Source organism: Myodes glareolus, chromosome 8 (assembly GCF_982192425.1).
Source record: "Myodes glareolus chromosome 8, mMyoGla1.1, whole genome shotgun sequence".
Classification (NCBI taxonomy): Eukaryota; Metazoa; Chordata; class Mammalia; order Rodentia; family Cricetidae; genus Myodes; species Myodes glareolus.
Window position 1 is genome coordinate 29,872,119 of NC_142033.1, and position 11,800 is coordinate 29,883,918.

Genomic DNA, 11,800 nt, shown 5'->3' on the forward strand with positions numbered 1-11,800 from the left:
GAGAGTGTGCAAGGACGTAACTCCCCAAATGACACTAGCATTTTTATGCCATCTGTGAGAGCATCTTCCCGGCTCTGCAGCACAAGTGTGCACAGGTGGAAGAACGCTGGAGACGCATGAATGAAGAGGAAAAACGATGCTGGTCATTTCCAGGAGCCCAGAGACATTCTGTCGAGAGTCTCAGAGAGAGAGAATATATTTAGAAATGGGGGTACCTATTGCCTTGACGCTTTTCAAGTGGGATACTATTCACTTGGTGAACATGGGGCTATATATTTACCAAATACTGTGAACATTTTGCAGCATCACTCTTATGTCAATTTGGAATGTTCTTCCCTATATACAGTTAGGGAAACCTCATCCTGGCTGAGGTCATCAGTCTCTTTTCTGGTTTTATATTATGAGCTTCTTTTTCTGTGGCCCAAGCTCTACTGAGAGCTTCTTAGGTTGGTTGCTTGGTAATAGTAAAACCGGTTTGTTTCTCTATCTCCACTGTGAGATGCTTCTATCTTCAATAGATGATGCACCTTCTAAGTGTAGCAGTTCCATCAATACACTTCTTTATCAGAAGAACAGTTTCCGATTCCTTGCCAGCATATCCTTGCAATGGAAGTATTTCTCTTCTGCATGTGCTCTGCACAGGACAGGTGTGTAACTCAGAAGCACACCTGCTTTTCTTTTTGTCCAATGCCTCTTCTTGCTTCCTGCCTAGTGTATCTCACTCTATTCTGCATAGGTTTTATGCTCTGGGTTACAAAATTCAGCATAGATTTTTTTTGATGAAAAAGAAATGGCTCCAGTTGTGTCTTTTATCTGGAAAGAAAAGTCTCCCATTATTGAGAAGTTAGTGACATCGAAAGTCACACTGTTGAATGCCCAATGCAACAATAGACTGGCTCAAGGCCAGCATTCGTATCTGGAACATATGCTCTGGGTGGGCAAACCTTTAACACTACGATAGACACATTTCCAAATTTTGTGTTTGAAGTTATAGAAAATAGTCTGCAACAATGTAATAGCTGTGATTTATCTAAAACTACTTCTTGCCTTTTTTATTTTTAAGCTTTTAACTGAGAAGTAGTTACACTTCTTTGTGGGATACCTTCTGGCATCTCTGTATGTGTATACAATGACCATGAACAGATCAGAGTAGCAGGCACACCCATCACCCAGACCTGTTGTTTTTTCTTTTGTATTGAAAACATTTAGAATTCTATCAGTTATTCTAAAATATAAAATTAATTGTTGCTAACCATAGTTACCCTACTATGATGTAATAGGGCATTGGAAATTCTTCCTCTTACCTAGCTGCTCTCCTGTGTTCTCTATATCCCCATGCTATTTAGTCTCTAGTAAATATTAGTCTATTCTCTACTTCTATACAATAAGCAATATTAAGCAGATATTTTTCTCTAGAAACATTTTTATTTAGCTGTTCTCATCATTGTGACTCAAATACCTGACAGAAAACAGCTGAAGTGGGGAAGGATTTATTTGGGCTTCTGGTTAGAGAGGGTGGAATCCATCATGGCAGGGAGGTGCCGCAGCATTCATGCCAATGGCAGCACTTAGCCAGGACTCCACTTCTCAGCCCATCAGGAATCAGAAAAAGATGCCAATGACCCACTCACTTTCTCCTTTTCCTTTCTATTTGGCCCAGGACCCCAGCCCATGAGAAGTTATCACTCGCCATCAGGGTACATCTTCACTCCTCAATTAATCCTCTCTGGAGAGGTCTTCATACACACCCAATGATGTGTACAATTCACGCCCAAGTGTATCTTAGTTCTCTAGAGTTGACAGTTGGAATTAACCATCACACACTGCATCCTTTCGAGAAACACTAGCTGAGTGATATCCTTGTAGAAGAGGAACCAGAAGCCCCAAGGACTATCAGGTTGGCTAAGAGTAGAAAGATTGACAGTATTGACTGAAATGTCTGCATTCAGACTCTGGTCTCCATCTTCACATCGTATCACCCAGAGTAGAAGTCATAATATCACTCACCTTCTGAAATCTATGCAGTCCAAGGAGATTTCTTAGATTATAATATCCCAGAGCCATCCTATATTAATTTGCATAATAATTTGTATGAAATGAATTGTTAAATATTAAATTCTATACTTGTTAATTCTTGTACTGTGATAAAGAGGAGTGGTGTTTGACTTTACCTTGTATTTCTATGGTAAGTAATGAAATTTACTTTTTTCCATTAATACCCATTAATTTTATGCTTTAGCAAATTACATATTCATGTCCTTTGTTCCTTTTTCTATTGCAAGTTAAGGCTTTTATGATAAATGTTAAAGACTCTTATAAGTGAGTCCTTTAACCATTTAACCAACATTTAATTTAAGCACTTGGTCCCAATCTAACCTCCATCTGTCCACTTGGGTTATGGGGACCATTTGTATACCGAGTTTAAGTTGAGGTTGAATTCAAAATTCCTCCAGCTTTCACTCAATTTTCTCAAGAATTATGAGATCCAAACGTAATTACATTACTTTAATTAAATTTCTTTAGATGGTCTTATAAACCGAAATACACATAGACAATTTGCGAAGTACCAGCCACCTCACCGCATTGAGTTACATATTGGTGCCCACGTTAGAACTGGGCCTATAGATGTATCTGAATCACCAGGAAGGTGCCCACAAGTCCCCTCTTTGCTGCACTTGTTTCAAGGAACAATCTGGTAAGTCTACATTGGATGAGATCTTGACTTTCAATTGCACCGAGTATGCAAAAACAATACAAATATTTTACTTTGCCAAATACAAAGATTTAAATGTTTTAAAAGAGAGAGAGAAAAAAAAAGATGTAAAAACATCTAGGAAAATGGAAAACGTTATGATATGTCTGGCATCTTCACCCTCCTTGCCTTACCGTAATATGTAGTATGTCCCATAACAGTTCATAAAGAACACCACAGCCACCAAATCACCAGCTTTTATGGAGACAGTAATGCACGCGAGATACCTTAGTCGGAGTTATAAAAATATAGACACTTCTAACACCAGGAAAAAAAAAAAACAAGTGGAAGTATTTTGTAAACCAAAAATATTCAAATACCTTGAGAAATGGCTGTGCTTGGAACCAAAACCACTGCATAAATAGCAGCTTTACCAACATGCAGTTTCTTTGGGATTTATTGCTTCTCGCCATGTTTAACACTATAGCACTTGGTTTTTGGTTTTTTTAAAAAAAGAACTTGCAAACTTGCAACTGTTTGGGAGTGAATTACAGCTGAATTTAAGAGAGTTGTTGGAGGCAATGAAGGAGAATCCGTGCAGGTGAATGGGCAACGCGCCCCCAGGTGGCAAGTGTCTGCAGCTCTTTCCTCTTCCTGTTCTACTCCGTGTGCCCGTGGAGGAGCAAGTTGTGTTCACGTGAAAATGTCCTCTCCCACCCTTCCTCATTTCAAGGATTAAGACATTTTACTCTCACCGAGTTCCCGGCTCTGAAGCCCCTTGGCGTCTCAAATATTAATATGACTCTCCCTGATATAACTTAAATAGCCGTTTCAAAATCTCATCTATAACACCATGCTTATTTACTGCTCCTTGACAGCTACCAGACCTAATTGAAAAAGAATTTCTCCAAATATTAAGTATTCTGAACAGTCAAGCAAAGATAAGAAGAATGTATTAAAGGATTAAGGGCAAACAGAAAATGAAGATGAGGGCAGGACAGAGAAAATAAAATAGCAAGAAGTGAGATTTTTGAAAACATGGCTTTTGTGCGGGGCAAATGAAATTATCCAGCTTTAACTCATCTATCACAGAACACAGTTGCTGCGTGTTCACATCTGTCCTTCTCCTACCTTTTGGTGACAGGGGCTACCCAGCTCTTTCTCATTCTGAACACTGTTAGGTTGACACTTATTCCCCCATGCAGTCACCAGTATTCTCCGGAGCGGCCTCAGATGGCTGTGCAAACTGTCAATGTGTCATTCTCCTAAGGAAAGAGCGTGAGAGGTGGCTTCAGAACGTGTTCCATAGCTAACTAGGGGGTGGGGGGAGAGAAAAAGAAAAATACCAGAAACCAAGCCACAAATGGTACTTATTTCAGTCTCTCAGTCCCTGCTTACCACTGATGCAAACATCTTCAAGGGGTACTTATTTCCAAAAGGCTCTTTCCTGCTTATACAAAAGAAAACATATGTTAAAATTCCTGGAAAGGCTTTAAAAGGAATCCTATGACATCCTCAATTAAAGAATTCATTCAGTCCAAATGGCAGCCTTTGCCAGGCGCTGGGCGTAAGACAGCAAAGCTGGGCTGTACTTTGAGATTAGAAGGGAACTGGCAAGCATATTGTCAGATGGAATCTCACACATTTGACCAAAAGGCGAGTTAAGAGCTGTGGAGCTACAGCATGCTGCATCTGAAAAGATGATATTCCGTCCTGGTAAGCCTTTCTCTCTCTCTCTCTCTCTCTCTCTCTCTCTCTCTTTTTTTCTCTCTCTCTCTCTCTCTCTCTCTCTCTCTCTCTCTCTCTCTCTCTCCTCCCTCCTTCCTCTCCCATCCTCCTTCCTCTTTCCCTCCCTCCCTCCCTCCCTATCTGTGTCTATCTCCCATCCCCTCCACACACACATTTACCTCTCTATTTCTTCCCACTCTCCAAAGATACTCAGTGAGAGGAGGGGGGGTCATGAGAAAAACACAGTCAAAAGGTACAATCTGTAAGACAGAAATCCAAATGTCCTAGCTTCTTGGTCATAGACGTCTAGGCTCCAAAGCCATGAGAAAATAAACTAGTGCTGTATGAGGTACCTGGTCATTAGACACACAGTCAGTCTTCTGTGGCTCTGAAAAATATCTCCAATGGGTCAAAGTTAAGGAAAGAATGTGTGTTTTGTTGGCTCATGGTTTCAGAGCATTCAAGCATTGATTACTCTGGGTATAGGCAGAGCACACAGCTGAAACGCCTTGCTCTTCATAGTAGCCAGGAAGGCAAATAGAGTAAGAGACCTTCCTCCCAGTATCCCCTTCAGAACACACCCCAGTGACCTAATCCCTTCTGCTAACACCTCCATTCCCACACCCTATGTATTTCATGACATTCTGATCACCAGCAAAACCTTCTGGGACACTTAGAATCCCAGCAGTGGTATTTTATCACGAAGTCAGAAAGTTCCTCAAAATGCAAAGAAACATGTTTTGCTTTTCAACAGAGAAATCTGAGATAGAAACGACTACAACCCAGGACCCTCACCCACGTCCTGAGAACCAACAGCCTACTTCATAGATATGCAGGGACTGGGAATACACCATCAACTTCTCAAAGATCAGGCCCCCAGCCAGCAGCACCAGGAATATCTCGGGACTGGGTTCAAAGTTCACCCTAGACCTGCTGAGTCGAAGCCCTGGATAACGGGCCCACAACTATCTCCAGTCCTTCTGGTGGTCCTCCTGGTGGTCCTTCTGCTCACTGGAGTGGCCTGAGGACCTCCCCTTTACATGAAACTCTAGACCTCGGTTGGGTGTAGAAAATACTATTATTATTTAGATCTAGCACAAGTAGCCATTAGCAAAGAATTCCAGCCATCTCACCAACACCACTGCTCTGCAGCTGTGTCACCAGGAACGTTTTGAGGATCTGATGTCCACCCTTTGAGAGCCTGTAGAGACCATGCACTGAACAAATACAAATACTACCTTCAGGAGATCCCTGAACACACCTGAAGCCTGTCTGGATGTCCCAGGCACGAAGCATTTGCTCCGCCTTTCTCTGGCATTTGCACCTGCTCCTGACAGTGCTGTGCAAAGCCAACCAGAGAGTTATCACAGTTTACAGGAAAGAACTTTGAAGGTCTTGCCTAAATCTTACACTAGTATAGCCAGAGCCAGTTCATATCTGGGTCTCTTCAAAACCATCTTCAAACCGTGTTAAAGCCACCGTTATTGGCACAAATGAGAGCAATTGGCCTGGCTTGCTAAAACAAACTAGAAACACTAGAAACGGTCTGTCGCTTAGGAGCAGGAAGCACACGGCTTCCCTGAAACAGGAATAAGCAAGTAAGAAATCCTCAGACGCTCCTGGGTAGATGGCCAGGTGACCTGGAAAAGGTCATTCAGCACACAATTGTCCATAAAGCCTTATGTCTGCCTCTAGATGAGTAAACCAGAGTGAAGCCTAATTTAGTTCATTGCAGAGAAATCACTCCTATGGGCTGCCGGTGAGTGAGACAATCCCTTGTCTGCCCTTCAGTCTGTTACTTTGGCACAATATAGACCCACTTTATTAGTGCGGAGAAGCATCTTCAATTTAATTTTACCAACATTTATTTGGCAATCAACAGTGCAGAAATTGCTATAGGAGCTAGAGAAGACTACAAGGAAATATAAGGCACCGTCCCTGCTCTTAGAAACGCCTGAATGGGTAGTGATAAGGGGGTAGGGACAGTGCCAGGCCAAGAAAGTGCTCATTCACATATTATTGGGTTGGTGGTAAATCCAGAAAGTAAAATCCAAAATGACTTCCTGCCTGTGATTCCTGACTGTAATCAAATACTCTACCTTGTCTTGTTCCCTAGCCCTCCTGGTTTGTTATATTGCAGGGTTAGACTTCTGGCCTCTGCAGGGAGGAGGAAAAGCCTTCACATCAAAGGCAGACAGCTGCCCCAGTTATTTTTGCAAATCTGGTTCTATAATTACATTCCACAACTTGAATAGAGCTCTGCTTTCTGCAATCTCCTTAGTTTCCCACACTCTCTGTCAGTCTCTGACCATCTATCCAAACCGCTAAGGCTCATCCTGTGACTGTGTGTGTGTGTGTGTGTGTGTGTGTGTGTGTCTGTTTGTCTGTGTGTTTGTGTCTCTGTCTCTGGGTGTGTTTTTGTGTTTGTCTATGTGTGTACCTGTATGCAGCTGTATGTGTGTCTTTCTGTGTGTGTGCATGTGTGTGTGTGTGTGTTTCATTCTCTAACCTGAAACATTAATTTGTTGTGCTCAATCCCATCACTCTCATAACACACAAGGGATTGGACTGTCCCCTACTTTTGGAAGTCCTACATTGACTTCCTTTCTTCCTTCCTTCCTTTCTTCCTTCCTTTCTTTCTTTCTTTCTTTCTTCCTTCCTTCCTTTCTTTCTTTCTTTTTTGATTTTGGTTTTTGGTTTTTCGAGACAGGGTTTCTCTATATGTAACTTTGGATCCTGTCCTGAAACTAGCTCTTGGAGACCAGGTTGGGCTCGAGCTCACAGAGACCCGCCTGCCTCTGCCTCCTGAGTGCTGGGATTAAAGGTGTGTGCCACCACTGCCTAGCTCCTACAAAGACCTCCTATGTCCTCTACAACTACCTTCCCATTCTATTTCATTCCCCAAGAAATCTCAAAATATTCTAAACATTCTGCCTTATCACACTTTTAAACCTGGCTAGTTGAAATTTAAACCTCAGTTGTCAACTGTGGCCTCCGTATCAAAGCTCCCAACCATTCCCTCGTTGTAAACTCCAGTGGCCATTTCCAAATTCCCTTTCTTTTCTATACCTCTCCTCCGCACTTCTTTCTCTAGCTGCAAGTCAGCCTCCCTCAGTTCTCACTCCTCTGGTTGCTCCTCACCAGTCTCCTGCTTCTTCTTACCTTCCAAACATCCTAACAGGAGCACACCCAGCGTTTGGTCCTCGAATCAGACATCTTGTCCACCAAAGCTCCCTCCCAGGCTGCACTCACTCATCCCATATCTCTAAATACCATACACCCACTGTGTCTCACTACATTCTTCTCTATCTGCGTACATTCTTCCTTCCTATCTTCTCGAACTCCACCATACCTCTTACTCTGAACTTCTATTTTGACAGTATATTCCATTTCAGCACAACGTTCAAAATGCATTTGCTGATTCTTAGTTCACCAAACCTATCTTTCTCAGTAAATCTCCTTCAGTATTATATCCTCAGTAAATGTCAAAACCTTCTTCTTCCAAAACATAGACAGATAAATAGATGGATGGATGGATGCATGGATGGATGGATGGATGGATGGATGGTTAGATAGATGGATGGGTGGATGAACAGCCAGGCAGATGGACACACAGACAAAGATACATAGGTGGATGATAGATAGACAGATGATAGAGATATGGATTATAGACAGAAAGATAGATGATAGAGAGATAGATAGATAGATACATAGATAGATAGATAGATGATACTGACAAAAACATTTACATATATACACATATAGTTACATTTATATATATGTATGTATGTATATATTATAGAGAGAGAAATCCTTAATCTCTCTCCGACTACTCTTAATTTATCAGCAAATTCCTTCAGCTTGGCATTGGAGTTTACATATTAGCTAGCGGTGTCTTCCTTCTTCCTCCACTACCACTTTGTTAAAGTTACAATTAAACTGTTACATTTAAACATGGATTATTAAAACATTATTGTAAAGTTATAGCATTTACTCTAATAGCCTGCTAATATATCTCCTTGCTTCCGTTCTCGCAATTTATTCCCAACACTGCTCCCCAAGTAAAATATGGGTCAGTTTATGCCAAGGCTCTGCTTAAATCTTCTTAACAGCTTGCCGTTTCCTTCAGAGGAAAGGCCAGAAGCCTTCCAACAGTTGCACAGCCTCAGCCCATCTCGGGGAGCTCACTGCCTTCATCTACTTGGGGTGCATTGTGCCCCTGCTCTCCTCCAAGCAGTCAGGACATCTCCACCTCTCAACGTGGGCACACTCTGTCTCCTTTGGAATGTTCTCCCTCTGATGCCAGCGCCATTGCTCTGCATTCACCTTACCTCTCGCTCTCAGGGCCATCCAGTGAGAGGTCACCTCACATGGAAGCCTGCCTTCTCTCCTCTCACAGGGCTTTATTGGATGGCATTGCCATGCCCACATTAATTACTATAATTACTATTTATTTCTGTCGTGCACACCAAAACATTGTTCTGCGACCACAAGAACATCATTACTACTTGTTTTAATATCATGGTCTCAAATAACAATGGCCCTAAAATAGGTTTTCAGTTAATAGTTGGTGGATAAAAGGTAAGTGCTATATCAACCTAGTTGTACCCTAGTATTTTGAGTGTTAACAAAGTATCTTCTATTTTTTAAATAGATTTTAAAGGGATATGATAAAAATGCTCTATTTTCTGTCGCTCATATTGTGGGTTCTAATAATGATAATGATGGTTGTGGTTTGGATAAGGATTATGTGCATGTGTGTATTCACATGGGCACATGTGTTGGGAGCCACCTGGAGGCACAGGTGGTCCCGCAGTTTGGAGGTAGCCACGTGGGGCTGAGCAACCCTGCCTGCACCCTTGCCTGCACATGCTCAGACCAGCAGAATGGCATTAACCAATCAGGACAGCGTTCAAGCCGCTCCACCGTTTAAAAGCAGCTGCCTCGGGGCCCAACGCTCTCTCTCTAAGCTTTCTCTCGTCCCTGCTCTATCTTCCCTTCCCCCAATTTTCCTCAAGGAAATGCTCCAAATAAAGATGTGACCAGAGAAGGAATTCTCGTTTTTGGTGGCGTTCATTCCTGCGGGACAGGATGGCCCCCCGCAACTGGTGCTCGAAACTCCGGACGCTGAGGGACCCTGACAACTACGCCGGGGGACCCTGAGAAAGCCCGGGAGAAAAAGCCAAGATCAGACACCAGCACAGAGAGCCTTGAATTTCAGAACTCTGAGAACATGGAGCGGTGAGTGACGTCGGTTAAAATCCCCAAAAAGGGGAGGAAAAGAAATGTAAAAAGGAATTTCAAAGGATAGGCCTAAATAGAAAAAAAAAAAAAAAAAAAAAAAATCAAAGTTAAGGTATCTGAAAGAAGGTACAAAAAGCAACGGGGAAGAAAAATCCCTTAAGTTCAGTGCAGGTGGAGCTGAGAAAAAGCGAGGTTTACGGTTGGGAGATCCGCGGCTTCCTCCGTGCATACTCGCTGATAGAGACTGGAGGCAACAGTCTCGTAGGGAGGCAAACTTGATCACTGCCTTCCCTGTTCTTAAAGAGCCACAGAGCTTTTGGAGGTGATTTTCGCCTAATTTTGATAAGAGAGCTCAGTCTCTGGCTCTCACGTACAAAAAACTTTAATTTTTGACTGAGAAAGACAAGCTGCTTGATCGTGCTGAGAGTGCTGGCGGCAGCCGGCCCGCCTTTGAGCGGTAATGCCTGATTAGAAACACGGAAGTGGGCCAGGCACGGTGGTGCACACCTGTGATCCCAGCTACTCAGGAGGGAGACGCAACCAGTTGCTGGCTGGAGTTTGCTGGAGGCCTGCGAATAGCCAGGTCGCGGGCGGGCTAAAGTCCGTGTGACATCAGAGGCTATATGTCCCGGCCTTCTGGCGGGGCTATGGTTTTTGGAGGACTTTTTCAGCACCTGAGCGGACTCGCCTGACTGAGGCGGAAGCTGTGTGGTGAGCAGCGGCGCCATAGAAGGCAAAGAGGAGCTGAATCGGCTCTGCGGAAAAACTGTGTTTCCATAGCAACATGGGCGAGCGGGGAGGTGAGTTCCCAGAGAACGGGGCTCTGCGCGCGGGCGGACCGGGCAGGAGAAGCCCCTCCACGGGTGGGCGGATGCCCCCCCCCCTCGCCGGAGCTTGAAAAAGACTCACAGCCGGCGGTGCGAGTTCATTGCCTGAGGTGAAACGGCGAGCCCGCGCACGGCCCGGGGCGGAGCCATGCCTTTGGGCCATGCGGAGCGCGCCATTATGGGCTTCAGAGGCGGAGCTGTGGCAGCCGCCGCTGTCCGCTGCTGCCGCCGCCCTCAGTCAAGGTCGCCAAGAATTCAGTCAGATAAAAACATTTGTCGCCAAAAATTCAGTCAGATAAAAACATTTATCCCCCAAACATCGCCCCTTTGTCAGCAGGAAGTAGCCAGATCGATGCTACGCCCATTCTCCCTTAAAGAACTGGTCATGATTATCATAATAAAGGCATGTTTACCTGGTTACCGTATCCTAGGTAACAAAGAAAGGCGGACCTTTTGCCTGAGGCACCTGGTGAGATAAACAATGCTACCTAGAGGTTTTTCCATCTGAATAGGGGAGCTGGAGAGATGGCTCAGAGGTTAAGAGCACTGACTGCTCTTCCAAAGGTCCTGAGTTCAATTCCCAGTGACAACTGCTTTGGTTTTTAAACAATAGAGGGGGACTACACTACCAGTGACAGCTTCCCCCAGAGAAAGGATTTCTCTTGCATTCTATACACTTAATTTTTAATTCAAAATTTTGCTGGTACAGGCAAACAAGATTTGCTTTTTGAAACAGAGACCTGCAGATCTCTAAGTTCAAAACCAGCCTACTTCCAGTACTGATTGTGCTGAATTTTTACACTGAGAGTTTTTAATACTCTTAAATGTTTAATTTGGGAGGAGAGTTTTGTTTATGTTTTTCTAGGAATGCTGACATACATCTGGATGCCAGCGAGACCGACCAGAGAGATAAAGAAGACGACCCAGTGGATGCTGAGTGTCCTGCTGTGGAAGATTCGTGCGGAGGCAGCAGAGATGACCTTCTGGGCGGTGCCAAGAGCAGCTGTTTCACACCATCGACTTGAGCAACACCCTGTGCAACCTCTTATCTCTTACTCTATTCTGCCTTTCTCCCTCCTTGGAGATGGGTGGGAGCAGAGATATCCTTGGCATGCTGCGTCTAGGTGGGGACCAGATTGGAAAATAGTTTTGCCTTATTGCTCTTAAAGACAATAATTAGGGGGAGATGTTGGGAGCCACCTGGAGGCACAGGTGGTCCCGCAGTTTGGAGGTAGCCACGTGGGGCTGAGCAACCCTGCCTGCACCCTTGCCTGCACATGCTCAGACCAGCAGAATGGCATTAACCAAT

At 43.9% G+C, this 11,800-nt stretch overlaps 1 pseudogene; it reads left to right on the forward strand.

Annotated features, from left to right (window-relative positions):
* Window positions 1-10,415: 10,415 nt before the first annotated feature.
* On the forward strand, window positions 10,416-10,608 carry LOC148121143 (Nuclear RNase P; annotated as a pseudogene).
* Window positions 10,609-11,800: the final 1,192 nt, after the last annotated feature.